At 45.9% G+C, this 15,512-nt stretch overlaps 1 protein-coding gene across 1 annotated transcript in view; it reads right to left on the reverse strand.

Moving 5' to 3' along the window:
- Positions 1-15,512, reverse strand: part of BGN (biglycan) — a 54,898-nt gene that overhangs the window by 12,959 nt on the left and 26,427 nt on the right. The window lies entirely within an intron of this gene.

Raw genomic sequence — 15,512 nt, forward strand, 5'->3', positions numbered from 1 at the left:
AATGGAAACAAACATTGTAAAAAAAAAAAAGGCTGCTATTATGTCCCTGAGTCACTTTGTAACTACCATACATTACATTTAGTACTTTTTGTAATCCAGAGCTGTATTCTCAATTCTGCAGGCTTCAGAGCTGAAATCTCCCAGCATTGTGATTTGCCTTCTGAGAAGTGTGGCGACTAACAGTCCCCATGCATTATCGGAGTTAAGCTGTTAGGGATACGTCTGCTGGCGTGTTTGCCAACTGTTTCCAGTGACAACCGGCAGAATTGTGACTGCAGCTCTGGAGTATAATACAGGCTGATATTAGGATCAGTACAAGGTTTAGTAATGAAATGTACTTACAGTGTCATTCAATCTGTTTTTGTGTATTATATCTACTGTATATAGTAAATATGGTGTCCAGGGGCGGACATACCCTTAAAGAGCACCTGTCATTAGGATCAACCCTATTAAACCAGAGGTAATCCTGCAGATATCACCTTAATCATATTGATCAACCCTACCTGGTTTAATAAGGTTGTTCCTGCTGACATGTGATCTTATAACTAATGAAGCTACTAATAAGGGCCTTTTTGACTGGCTGGGATAGGGAAAATTATCAGGTTCCTATGAACGCTCATTCCCGATAATTGCCCTGTGTCACCTATCGACCCAGACCTGAGTGGTCACATCTTTCACCCTGTGCCAAAAATCCTTGTTTGTCGGCAGTATATCGACACGTGCTGCCAACAATATGCAAAATGAATGGGGAATGAATGATCGGAATAATGATCGTTCACTCACTTTTCACTCCACACTGGTCGTGTGAAAGGCCCTTTAAACGAGCGCCGATCAACTCGTGTATCATCGATCGGCAGTTGTTATTGACACAGCCTCACCTGGTGTAATGGAAACGTCAACAAGAGGTACTTACTGTACAGGAAACCAACCAAGCTCCAGCCCATATACACTCACCTAAAGAATTATTAGGAACACCTGTTCTATTTCTCATTAATGCGATTATCTAGTCAACCAATCACATGGCAGTTGCTTCAATGCATGTAGGGCTGTGGTCCTGGTCAAGACAATCTCCTGAACTCCAAACTGAATGTCAGAATGGGAAATAAAGGTGGGCTACAACAGCAGAAGACCCCACCGGGTACCACTCATCTCCACTACAAATAGGAAAAAGAGGCTACAATTTGCACGAGCTCATCAAAATTGGACTGTTGAAGACTGGAAAAATTATTTCTTGAACATGACAATGAGTTCACTGTACTAAAATGGCCCCCACAGTCACCAGATCTAAACCCAATAGAGCATCTTTGGGATGTGGTGGAACGGGAGCTTCGTGCCCTGGATGTGCATCCCTCAAATCTCCAATTGTTGAATCAATGCCACGTAGAATTAAGGCAGTTCTGAAGGCAAAAGGGGGTCCAACACCGTATTAGTATGGTGTTCCTAATAATTCTTTAGGTGAGTGTATATATACAGTATATTGTCAGACGTTAAAAGTTTTACAGCCCAGCCCCAGGGGCGCACCACCAATGAGGCCAGGTGAGGCGATCGCCTCAGGCAGCACCAGGTAGGGGCAAGAGAAGGGCAGTCGAAAGGCCATGGGCTGAAGAGAAGGGGTTAGGTTAAGAAATTGGCATTGGAAAGGGGAGGGGGGCAATTTCAGTTTTCGCCTCAGGCAGCAGAAAGGCTAGGTGCACCCCTGCCCAGCCCCCACTCACAGCAACCGCTACGAAGCTATAAGTTTTCCTCAACGTCCTGATGGATTACATCATCCATTCTAATAGTTGAGTAGAGTCGTCCTATTACCTGGTACATACTGATGCTGTTATGTAATGACTGCCAGTGAATTCCCAGGACTCCAGTCTGAGGGGGGAGAGTCTGGTAAATGTCTTATTAGTGAGTGAACACCTCCGACGTAAGCGTCCTGTATCTTCACGGTGGTTGTCCTTGTGGACTTTGTATCTTTAATGGAGGCCCTTCTGCTCCTCATCAGTGGGCATGCAGTTCATAACCTCCAGTGTTGGGCACTGGTTATATAGAATGCTGAGAATTCAGATAATGGCCGTCATGGAGGAACGGCAGCATGATGATGGATCCTGCTAGATGTCTGTGAAGTGCAGCTTCCCACTTCAGAGCAGCGGTACACTACAAAAAGGGGTTTTTGAATGGTAAATGCATTTCTGTGTGTGCACAAGGTGTTAATAGGCCGTATTCACATCCACCACTAGATGGTGCTGTTGTCACTCTCTCCATACAGAGAGGAGGGGTTAGTCCCATATAGATCAGACCAGTCCAAGCTAGTCCAGACCTGGGGGTATTAGAAATTGTTTATATTTTTTATATATTGTGCATTTTACTGTTGACTTCTGGCTGTAGCTATCAGCAACCGTGTTCCCACCCTCTTGGGTGGAGTGGGGTGTCCAGAGACGGAGAGGAAGCAAGTTGCAGTGCTCCTGCTCCTGTTACATATTCTTCAGAGAGAAATACCCAAATTGTCCTGAAGTAAAGCCTTGAGATTCCAGACACCAGTGCTACATCTACATCTGCTACATCTGCAGCAACAGACACTGCTGTATGGTGAGGGACTACAGTCAAAGCACCCATCACCAGACAATTACTAAGCCAGTATCACCTATATGATACTGCAGCCATCTGACCTGCCTCCAGAATTCCTTGCTAGTGCCAGAGAAGAATTGCTGCTACTGTATGTATTTCAAGTTCTATCTTGCACTTAGTAAAAAAACCTTTGTTATGTTTATGTTCCCTCTTATGCCCAGGGAGAAACGGCCTGAGGGAGTACACCATGACACAATACTTCATCAGGGCCACTACCACTCCTATCCTCATCACTGGCTCCTCAGGGAGTCGCTGCACATCTACTGCTGCATCAAGGGACCCTGTCTTGCACCTCAAAACCACCAACATGAAGGGCACCTCAAACCACATCAGGCAGGATACCCTAAAACCAGGGTGTGCCCCATAGAAAAGGTGCGCCCTTCCTAACAGAGTGAGTACCACAACCACCATTCTTGCTACTATCACTCTTATCCTCTCCTCCTCCTGGATTGCTGCAGATGGAGCCCATGCGGTTCATCGTAACTTTACTCAAAGGGCTGCTGGTCGTACCTGCCAACCTCACGTCTAACTAGAGGCACCAGAATCTCTTTATAAGCTTGTAGAAAAGTCAAAAGAAGACCGGAAAAAAACAGGGGAAGAGTAATCCGAATCCATGGAATATTTTTGTCGTCAGATGTAGACATTTCCTCCCTTTCCTTAGGAGAACAAACTGACTGCAGTTAAATAATTCCAAACCTTGTCATTTATCTATGTCTGTATTACTGGTCGACCTGTCCACTCCATGCAAACAAACTATATAAAATATATTTTTCCCGCAAGTACTCAGAAACAGTTCAGAAACAGCGCCACTCTTGTGTAGGGGCTCTAACTAGTATTGCAGCTTAGTCTACTCACTTGAATGGGGCTGGGCTGCAACACTGGACACCCATTCCTCTGATCTTATGTGATGGTTCTTCACTACCAACATGGCATCCTAATTACATTGTTCAAGTAAACCTAGCAAAGGAAGACCTTGAAAAGCTGCAACTGTAAGCAAAGAATCCATATATTGCTATGGCACCTGCCTGACACCCTCCTGTCCTTCAACCAGTTACTCACTGATTCCCATTCCCATTCTCATCCATAGAAGGCAGTTATGAAGGCCCTTGCACTTCCAGACCTCATCTAAACTTCAGATTAGTGTTCTTGCCATTATATCCTTGTACAGTACTGTCCTGCTTCTGGTTCCGAACTTTTCGCTAAACCCTGATGTACTCTCCTGCGCTGCCTCTTTGGATTTATGCCTGGTACTTTTTTTGCTGGCATTCCTGATATTGACTTCAGCTTTTCTAGCAATGTCTTGATCTTTCTTTGATCCTTCCCTTCTGTCCAACTCTCACCTCCTTTCTCATAATGACTCTTGACTGTTCTCTCCTGCTCTTTTGGGCTCATAATGGTCATGTCTTTCCCTGACATCCTCAGTTGAGTACTTGCTGCCAATAAATGGCTACTCTGTGGGGCACTGTTACTATGACAGCCCGTGCCTGCTACTGTCCCGCTCCTCCAGGCCTTGCACAGGTGCCATCTCACTCACCGTCCTGATCTTGTCCGGTAGCCTAGATCCGCTGCCCGTTTTCTGCTTCAACTGCAACAGGCCCGCTCTCTGCGATTCCTGAACTCTAATTCTTCCGCAGTCTATGTCTGGCTGCCCTTGGGTATTTAAGGCACCGTACCCCGTGGTAGGGTGCCTGAGCAATAGGTGTATTTAGCATGCTAATCCCTGTAAAATTTTGTTCCGTTTGCCCGTGTACTGACCTGTGCCCAATTCCTGACTCTGATGCTCCTCTGCCTGACCTTACTTGTGCCTGATTACTGCATTTATCCTTGCCTGTCAGCCCTGACCTCAGACCTGTTACACAGCTTTGTATGACCCCTCAGTGCTCCACTGGAACTACTCCAAAGGTAAAGGCCTGGTGGCTCCTCTGCAACGAAGTCCAGATCCTTGTATAAGGGTTAAAGAGTAAATACCAAGGGTCTGCCAGAATAATACGCTTATGTTTAGTCCAAAGTCAAACTGGTTGGTTGACACAGTGGGTCCACACGCACTAATTGTTACAGACACCACATGCACATCTGACAGAAAACATCCATACCATGAGGTAGTTGAAGGTGAAGAAGCAAAGTGTCCCATAGACTCTACTCTCTGGCTAGTCAATGCCAAACTAGTGGGATTAGATGTTCCAATATATTACACATGCAGTCCTTTTTCTGTTTATGTCCACTTCTGGTTTCATTGGAAGATAGGAGTGGTTTTGGTAAGTTTACCATGCATCTTCAGTGAGAATATATGGGTCCAAGACATGAGAGAGATGTACTTTGTCCCTTTTTTCTTAGTTTATTTTGTAAAGTAGAACATACATTTTATCCATCTTCCACTTATCTTCTGTTTCGGACAGGATGAACATTCCATGACCAACACATTCTTGCTTTATCTAAAACACATTATTTCCATTTTCCACTTTCATTCATTTCTGTGTGGGAGAAAAGTCTCACAAATCAAATCTGTTTGCTTTATTATTAATCCTTTCAGGTTGCCAAACAAAAGCTGAGGAGCCTAAGTAGGTTAAAGCAAATATCTATTCCAGTAGGGAGCTGTTTTTAGTGGGGTTCATATAGACATCTCTAGGGGATCTTCAGGGGTGTAACTAGAGGTAAAAGTCAGGCATGTGCCTTGGCCATGGTATTTAGACACCGGTCTACCCTTCTAGGTGTATGTGTCATCATAGAGGTTCCTACAGGTCCTAATGGTCCCTCATAGAAAGGACCTCAGCTCAGTTGACCACATTCCCTTTCCAATGGGTGTTGTGAGTCTGTGTGTAACACCCCAGAGTGGTGTTACCACTTCTTCACCTTGCTACTATCTTTATTGGTCAAACTTCATGTCATCGTATGCATTTCCTCCACACTGTGAATTTCTAATGTTATGTAACTGCTCATATGTAATGTGCCTGGTTCACCAGCAGGTGGCAGAAAAAAAGGCAGAGCTAAATTTAGATAGAATGGAACCTTCCATTACATTCTAACCCCCCCCCCCCCCCCCCCCCTCTGGAGAGAGTTGGGCAATCCCTACTTCCTGCAGGAAGGGTGGGGTAGTAGAAGTTCTAGTTAATCTAGTTTACGCCCTGCTAGGGAAAAGGTGTGCAGGGGCACGTCTCAGCTGGATGTGCCCACGCCAGCCAGAGCTCCTTAAGCTCTGCTGGCCATGGAGGCCAAAGCTTGAAGCCTCAGGAGCCAGGAGGAAAGTTCCCTGACATAACTTAGAGTCAGACTACAAAGTGAAGTGCAGCTACAGAAGAAGCTGAGTTATACAGCCAGCCTGTCAGTACAGCAGAGTCAGAGAGAAATAGATATAGCAGAGTGAAGTTTGACCTCCGTTTTTTTTCTAAAGCCTGCTGGAACCAAGACAAAGTCTGTAAACCACTTTGGAGAACGTTTATGCAAAGTAAAGCTGCCATTGAACTTCATCTCAAGGTCTGGACTCAAGTTATTATTTTATCCCTCAATTATTCCCATTATTTATTGGAGCCAAAGCCTAAGGGTCCAGCGGTATCCAGGTAGGAGCACCGTGACACACACAAGAGACATTTTAGACCGCCACACAGTGGCGTATGGATCACCATAGCAACCATAGCAGTGGCTATGGGGCCCTACGCCACTGGGGGCCCGCCTGTCCGGACCGCATAATTATTTTTTTTTTAATACATTACAGCACTCACAGGCAGCCAGCAGCCAGGGCCGACCGCCCGCCCAGTGTAGTGGGCGTGGCGGGGGCGGTCCGCGGCTCGATCTGGAGAACATGAGGTAGGCCGGCGGATGCGGTGGAGGGGGCCGGAACGGGGGCGTAGCGGAGGCGGAGCCAGGCTGGCACCAGCGCCGCCCGCAGACTGCAGTGCAGGAAAGGAATGAATTTCCCCGCCCCCTCCACCGCCTGAGTCCGCCTCCTGAGTCCTCCCACCCAGTCCCTCTAGTTAGTAGGAGGCGGACTCAGGCGGTGGAGGGGGCGGGGCCAGGCCGGGGGGGCGGGGGTTGTTACCTGTCCTGCTGTGGGGAGGAGGGACTGGGAGTGGGACTATGGAGGGAGACTGGTCCCGCCCAAAACCAGTCTTAACTAGTCTGAGGGCGGCGGGCCAGAGAGGAACCGGCTCATAATCAGTGACTCACTAGTCACTACTACTGCTGTCACTGGATGGCACAGAGGGGTGATGGCACCTACTTCTCCAGGCTGCCTGTGAGGACCAGACATCAGCTGTCTACAGGAAAGGTAAGTGTCTGTCTGTAGAAATAGGTGTATAACTACTTGTAAGTTCATGTGTATGCAATGTGTGTGTGTATATATGTGTATATATATATCTATATATATATATATATATATATATGTCCATATATGTGGTGAGTGCGTATGTGAGTCTGTCCATGTATGTGGTGAGTGCCTGTATGAGTGCGTCCATATATGTGGTGAGTGCCTGTATGAGTGCGTCCATGTATTAGTGAGTGCCTGTATGAGTGCGTCCATGTATGTGGTGAGTGCCTGTATGAGTGCGTCCATGTATGTAGTGAGTGCCTGTATGAGTGCGTCCATATATGTGGTGAGTGCCTGTATGAGTGCGTCCATGTATGTAGTGAGTGCCTGTATGAGTGCGTCCATGTATGTAGTGACTGTGAGTGCCTGTATTAGTGCGTCCATATATGTGGTGAATGCGTGTATGAGTGCGTCTATGTATATGGTGAGTGCCTGTATGAGTGCGTCCATGTATATGGTGAGTACGTGTATGAGTGCGTCCATGTATGTGGTGAATGCATGTATGAGTGCGTCCATGTATATGGTGAGTGCCTGTATGAGTGCGTCCATGTATATGGTGAGTACGTGTATGAGTGCTTCCATGTATGTGGTGAATGCGTGTATGAGTGCGTCCATGTATATGGTGAGTACGTGTATGAGTGCATCCATGCATGTGGTGAATGCATGTATGAGTGCGTCCATGTATATGGTGAGTGCCTGTATGAGTGCGTCCATGTATATGGTGAGTGCCTGTATGAGTGCGTCCATGTATATGGTGAGTACGTGTATGAGTGCATCCATGTATGTGGTGAATGCGTGTATGAGTGCGTCCATGTATATGGTGAGTGCGTGTATGAGTGCGTCCATGTATGTGGAGAGTGCGTGTATGTGTGCGTCCATGTATGTTGTGAATGCGTGTATGAGTGCGTCCATGTATGTGGCGAGTGTGTGTATGAGTCCGTCCATTAAGTTTGGGAGGGGCCCAGTACAAAAATTTGCTATGGGGCCCAGTCAGTTCTAGCTACGCCCCTGCCGCCACATACCACTCGGCATTTACTACACCTGAGACACGCGACATAGAGGGCCCTAGGGGTAGGCGCCCGTTGCAATTTTGGCATCACGAACAAGATTTACTTGCGTGCCTCTAATCTACGGGCCTACAGAATTGTCAGAGAACCCCCTAAAAATGACTTTACTACATTTATTGCGGAGCGACAGGCGGAGGAAAGTGTGTGCTGGCTACTGAGGGGTTAATCCCCCATCTTTGCCAGTAATGGCGTATGTTCTTCTTGTACATCAAGAGCGGGAAAACGCCCAGCCCAAGAGCGGAAAGTGACAGCTCTGCCAACCGGGAACTGCCCAGTGCTATTACAGAGAGAGAAGACTCCACCCCTAAGACTCCTCCACTCCTAAAAGCTTGCTCCTGCCAGCGAGAGGAAGACAAAATGGCGCGACCTCTGCGGCACAACTGGGGTGAAATGGTGTGGGGCGACGAGCCCGAAGTGCAGGCTGCCCTGCAAGAAGTGAGACTCTCTCAAGTACAGAGGAACCGTTGGAGATTCCTTGGCCACAGCCCCTACAGCCGGGGATCCTGAGCTCCCCTTCCCCGGCAGGAGGTTACGGCACTTCCAAAGAAAATGTGGCTGCCGCCATCGCCAGCGTAACCACACGGTCACTACCAAAGTCCTCCACTAGAGGTCAGCAGAGCACTACCATGGGCGCAAGTTTAACGTACAAGAGGCAGGAGTGCCCTCTTATGTCCTTCAGCAGCAGCATTAGCAGTGAGGAGGACTTCAGATACCTCCTCTAAGGAGCTTCTTTCCTAAAGATCATGCCAGAATGATCATCGACTAACCAGAGCCATATCTTAAGGGTTAGGGCGTGTTGGCTATTTTGTTTGTTTGTTGCCCATGGTTTGGCCCTCATCCAGATGGACATGTTTGTTAGGACTCTCCCCATCTGCAGAAAAACTCCAGGTTGCGCTCAGCAGTGCGAAATTCCCTTTTTCCCCCCTTTTCGGGTTGAATGAGAGCCCCCTTTTGCTCAAAGGGTTCTCATCATAATTGCTGCTATTCTATGCATATGCATGTGGATGTTACAAATGATGACATTGCTACCTCCTGTGGATTACAAACGACTTTGGCACTATTTGTTCCAGTTTGGTGAACTTAATCACCCAGCACTAAAGGAAAAGACTCTAAAGTGAATTTGATTGCACTATGGTATTGCATTATATATTTGCAGTATTTAGCCCATTGTATGTACTCTTTTTCAGGTACAACACTGTGAACTTTTGCACTTTTAAATGGACTCTGGAATTTTTGTAGTTTGCCAGATAGCTAGCACCTTACTTTCTAGCTCATATAGACTGCCTCTGAGGACATCAATGTAGAGTCACAAGCATGTCTAACGTCAAGGGTAACCCCGCTGCTAAAAATGTGTGTTTAGAGGGATTAATCCTCGTGAGGGTTCTGGGAGAGAACCGGATCCTCCTCCTACTTTGGTGTGTCCTAAGGCTTAGTGCGCAGCCTTATGGATATGTATGTTTAGCTACCTGTTCAGTCATAAAGGTGACAAAGTACAAGCATTATTAGGCCTTGGTGCTAGGAAGGTATTACAGGATGAAGCCACACTTCTATTTGTGGGTATCTCATAGTATCGTGGAGGGATTGACACCCCCACGCTCCATATAGGACTCTGGCTCAGTCCTGTGTGGAGTATTTGAGCGCTTAGTGCAGTATCTTTTTTCGTTCACTGGTTATACCGAGAGGGCAAACTGCGAATAGACACAGTATTCATATGGGCAGGAACCTAGTGGTAGCCGTCTCTATGTTAGTATATGTATGTCATAATAGTCTATAGTCTAAAGCAGCACTCTAACCTTCCTTGGGTACCCTTAGAGCACATTCTAAGCACAAACCAAGGGCGGCTTGGTTTTAAGTAAGGGGGAATGTAATACCCCATAGTGGTGCTACCACTTCTGCACCTCGCTACTGTCTTTATTAGTCTAACCTCATGTCATCTTATGCATTTATTCAAGGTTCTATACACTGGGCATTTCTAATGTTATGTAACTGTTCATATGTAATATGCCTGGTTCACCATGGCAGAGCTATATTTAGATAGAATGGAACCTTCCATTCCATTCTAGCCCCCTTCCCCTCTGGAGAGAGTTGGGCGAGTCCTACTTCCTGTAGGAAGAGTGGGGCAGAAGTTCTAGTCAGTCTTGTTTACCCCCTGCTAGGGGAAAGGTGTGCAGGAGTATGTCTCAGCTGAATGTGCGCACGCCAGCCAGAGCACCTTAAGCTCTGCTGGCCATGGAGGCCAAAGCTTGAAGCCTCAGGAGCCAGGAGGAAAGTTCCCTGGCATAGCTTAGAGTCAGACTACAAAGTGAAGTGCAGCATACAGAAGAAGCTGAGTTATACAGCCAGCCTGTCAGTACAGCAGAGTCAGAGAGAAACAGATATAGCAGAGTGGAGTTTGCCTGCTAGTTTCATGCTAAAGCCTGCTGGAACCAAGACAAAGCCTGTAAACCATTTCGGAGAACGTTTAGGGTCCATTCACACGTCCGTAGTTTATTGCGGAACCGCAATTGCGGACAAGAATAGGACTTGTTCTGTTTTTTTTTTCGAAGCCTGCGAACCGGAAGATTGGGGGTGCGCTCCAGAAATGCGGATGTGGACAGCACACTGTGTGCTGTCCGCATCCATTCCTGCCCCATAGAGAATGAATGGGTCCGCACCCGTTCTGCAATTTGCGGAACGGATGCGGACCCATTCTACGGATGTGTGAATGGACCCTTATGCAAAGTAAAGCTGCCATTGAACTTCATCTCAAGGTCTGGACTCAAGTTATTCTTTTATCACTCAATTTTTCCCTTTATTTATTGCTTCCGAGCCAAAGCCTGGGGTCCAGCGGTATCCAGGTAGGAGCACCGTGACACACATAAGAGACATTTTAGGCCGCAACATACCACTCGGTATTTCCTACACCTGGGACATGCGACATGGAGGGCCCTAGGGGGAGGCGCCCGTTGCATGTGCATGGTCTTTATGGTTCTAAAGCACTGCATCAGAACCTACCTATGTTGATATCAACCAACCTGAGCTTCATATCAACATTATAGTCTACAATGATTGGGAAGAGGGGGCAAGTAAGGATCTATATACATAACTTGAGGTCCTGGACACCAAAGCAAAATCTACAAGGCCCCCAACTATTATGGGCTATTTATAACACTAGTGTCCTTATGTGAAAGAGAGGTTGTGGGGCTCCTTCAGAACTAGAGTCCGGAAACCCCAGCATTCTCTATATCTACACCCGTGGTATGGGAGTCCCCCTTATGTTTACTCTTGCATCCTCTTCCATGTTCACACCTTAAGGCTAAATTGGTAAAACTATAGGTTGGGGCTTCCAGTGCCTCCTCCAGGCACCAGGCAGCTTGTCTACAGCCAGAGATGAGGAATAATCAACGAATTTAGAAAAGAAAATCCACAACTTGCATGTATTTTGGCAGGCGCTGCAAATTCATGGAAAACTATGCACATGTTTGATGATCTGTCTATTGGCACTTCCCCTATGATACATCATGTCATGAGGTAGCCCCCTGATCTCAGTTGGATTTTACAAACAATTTGAGGAGGAGACAGACATTCCACAGTCAGTGCCAGCATGGCATTCTCAGGGGATCCCTCCACAGCCAAAGACTTCCTTTAGTCAATGAAATGAGATAAGCATACGTTGTCTCCATTACATCATTGAGTTTTGAAAAGTCAATCTGTCCATCTGCAAGCCAGCATTTAAAAGCCATGCCCACAGATGCACCTATGGTGAATAATGACGCCATTTTGCAAATAGCCTTGGTGAAAAATATATTTATACATACAGCTAATATGCGTTTCCATGGTGACAGACTACAAACAAACTCTGTGTAGTCTGATCCTGTAGTCATGCTGCCTTCTATCTGTCCTCTAGTTCTTGCTTATATACATTCAGTAGGTTACAGTATGGCTACAAAGTCAGGTTTCCTGATGTAGTCAAAACCAAGAGTAATTAAAAAAATGAGGAGAACTCATATCTGTCCTCTATACTTGCTCTCCTTTTATGTTCCACTCCTGATTTTAGCATCCAAAACTGGAAACCTTATCGTGTGGTTACACCCTTAAAAGGAGTAGGCAACAGATGTAAGGGAGTATGACTGTAGGATCAGACTACACAGGGTTTGTAGTCTGTTACCATGGATACACAACATGTTGTCTGGGACAGGAATTCATTCACCTTGGGCTATTTTTCTGTCTGCTAGAGGACCCTCCTCAGTTCTCCCTGTCAGTCAATCACTCTGCTCAGATATCCTTGACTGATACTATGCTTGTACAATGCAAAACTTCTACCGTAATTTGTGCATCGTGGATGTTCCGAACATACTTTTTTTGTTCATGTATATGGTGCTCGGGCTCAGACATGTCCTCCTAGTAGGATATGTTGGCTAATATCTAAATGTTATTATCAGTTTGAGGGTTTAGTAAGTCCGCAGTGTGCACCTGTCTTTGCTATTATTATAGTGTTAAAAGAGAATAATCTCCTTTAAATTTGGTCATCCATGGAGCAGGTCTGGGCCTATGTATCTCCTTGCCCTTCAGTGACAGTAGGAAGAGGAGCTCTAGAGTGCATTACTGTGTAGAAAAAGCGGAACTCTCATCTGCACTAGCATGCTTTATTTTTTGAGGTGTCATTTAGAAAGTTCCACAGCTACTCAGTGCTGCCCCTGTCTATGACTTTGAGAATTACCCTGGACAAATATTCTACTTGTGGTTTAGAGGAGCTCCATGATGATCTTGAACTGAATTCAGAGGTGTCATTTGAAGCTACCAGGCTTCAATGCAAATCTGTAAGAGGTCACCTACTGTGGCCCATCCACCATAGGTCCATCTTCTTATATGGCAGAAGGGTGTTTGGGTCCCCGTAGGCACCAGAGTATGTATACAACTATTACTTCTGCACCTTCTAAAGCAGTCATCCCCAACCTGTAGTTCTCCTGCTGTTGCAGAACTACAACTAATATGATGCCCTGATAGCCATAGGGAGTTGTAGTTTTGCAACAGCTGGAGCTCCACGGGTTGGAGAACATTGTACTATAGCTATACCCCTGAGGTAATAGAAGATCTTAACACTGAATTATCTTCCTGGGGTTTGATTCTAGGAGAGGAGAGGCCATTTCTTTTTCTATTTCAGAGCATTTTAAAATTCCAGTGTCTCAGCGGACACTTGTAACTATGACTAACTTTCCGCTACCATAAATCACTGAGTGTTTCCTCCACGACCCCCAGGGCTAGTTGAGAACTGATCAAAGAAATCTGCAGAACGATTTTTCAGCTGTCCCTTAAGGCCTGATAGGAAGTAGTTCAGAATAGTAAAATTCTGTTGACATCCATATTGTTTATACTAAGTTTCCCTGTGCAAGGGATCAGATAATGAGGAACTTGGGTATCTCCATAATGAATACAATAAATACACTGCCTCTAGAACTTTTCCACTTTGTTTCACATTTCATGTTGGAATTTTATGTAATAGACCAACACAAAGAAGCAAGTATATGAGAGGTGAAAAGAAAATGATACATGGTTTTCAAAAATTTTAATAATTTAAAATCTGGAAAGTGTGGTGTGCATTTGTATTCCCTGTACTCTGATACCCCTAAATAAAGTGCAGTTTGATCAATTGCCTCCAGAAATCACCTAATTAGTAAATAGAGTCTACCTGTGTATTTTATTCTCAGTATAACTACTATTGTTCCGTGCAGGCCTTAGAGGTTTGTTAGTGAACATTAGTGGTCAAACAGCATCATGAAAACCAAGGAACACACCAGACAGGTCAGGGATAAAGTTGTGAAAAAGTGTAAAACAGGGTTAGGTTATAAAAAATATCCCAAGCTCTCAAAATCTCAAGGAGCACTGTTCAATCTATCATTCAAAAATGGAAGGAGTATGGCACATTTGCAAACCTTCCAAGACATGGCCGTCCACCTAAACTGACAGCCCAGTTAAGGAAAGCACTAATTAGAGAAGTAGCCAAGAGGCCCACGGTCACTCTGGAGGAGCTGCAGAGATCCACTGATCAGGTGGGAGAATAGGACAACTACTAGTCATGTAATCTCTCCACAAATCTGGCCTTTATGGAAGAGTGACAAGAAGAAAGACATTTTTGAAAGTTAGGGTACTTTCACACTTGCGGCAGGACGGATCCGACAGGCTGTTCACCATGTCGGATCCGTCCTGCGGCTATTTCGCAGTGCCGCCACTCCATCCCTATTGACTATAATAGGGACGGGGGCAGAGCTCCGGCGCAGCATGGCGGTGCACGGCGAAAAGCGCCGGACTAAAAAGTCGGACATGCAGGACTTTTTAGTCCGGCGGCTTTTACCGTGCACCGCCGTGCTGCGCCGGAGCTCCGCCCCCGTCCCTATTATAGTCAATAGGGACGGAGCGGCGGTCCGACGGCACGGCGAAATAGCCGCAGGACGGATCCAACATGGTGAACAGCCTGTGGATCCGTCCTTCCGCAAGTGTGAAAGTACCCTAAGCCATAAGAAGTCCAGTTTGCAGTTTGCCACAATTGAGACTGGGATGGAGGTTCACCTTCCAGCAGGACAACGACCCTAAACATACAACCAGAGATACAGGGTGGCCCACGAAAAAGTAGACCGTCTCCAATCTCCAAATCAAACTGCCTAATAGTAAATCTGTCTTAGTTGTCCACAGCAACAAATCAGAGCTCAACTTTAATTTTTTCAGAGCTCTGTAGGAACTGAAAGTTGAACTCTGATTGGTTGCTATGGGCAACCAAGACTGATTTATTATTCAGTTTGACAAAAATGACCTATTGTGTCAGAAAGATGGTGTTCTCCCTGGAACAGCGAATAGTGATTGTGGAAGTCCCCAGGAATAAAACCACCAGCTAAACTTTGTATTCAGAGTCTGGTTCGAAAATGGCATCAAACTGGCTCTGTTGCAAACATGAAGAAACCAAAGCATCTATCAATCAGGAAGGCTGAAGTTGTGAATGAAGTTCAGCAATGGATTGCAAGTAGCCCCCAAAAATCAAGTCGAAGACTGCCTCTGCAAGTTGGCGTATCATGAACGACGTGTCAGTGAGTGCTGAAATCTCTGAACCTGATACCGTACTGAATAACGTGTGTACAGGAACTGAAAGAGTGGGACAAAGCTAAGCGCGGAAATTACTGAACTGGTTGCTGATTATGATTGCTGACAGACATTTGGACCCATTGCTGGACTTCATGACGGACGAAGCTTGGTTTCATTTATCAGATCACGTAAATTCCCAGAATATGAGGTACTGTTATGCTGAACATCCCCATTCGACTCACGAAACACAACTTCACGACCAGAAAATTGGCGTTTGGTGCATAGTGTCAGGAGCATGAATAGCGGTCCCAATTTTCTTCAAATCAAATGTGAATACCGCAATTTACCTAGACATCTTTTACAACCAACTAATACCAGAAGAAAAAATGTCCTGCTTTTTCTAACAAGATGGGGCAACATGCCGCACCTCATCGAACTCACTGGCACTGGTTCATGAACTGTTTACCGAGAAGCGAACT

Source organism: Bufo gargarizans, chromosome 9, assembly GCF_014858855.1.
Source record: "Bufo gargarizans isolate SCDJY-AF-19 chromosome 9, ASM1485885v1, whole genome shotgun sequence".
Lineage (NCBI taxonomy): Eukaryota > Metazoa > Chordata > Amphibia > Anura > Bufonidae > Bufo > Bufo gargarizans.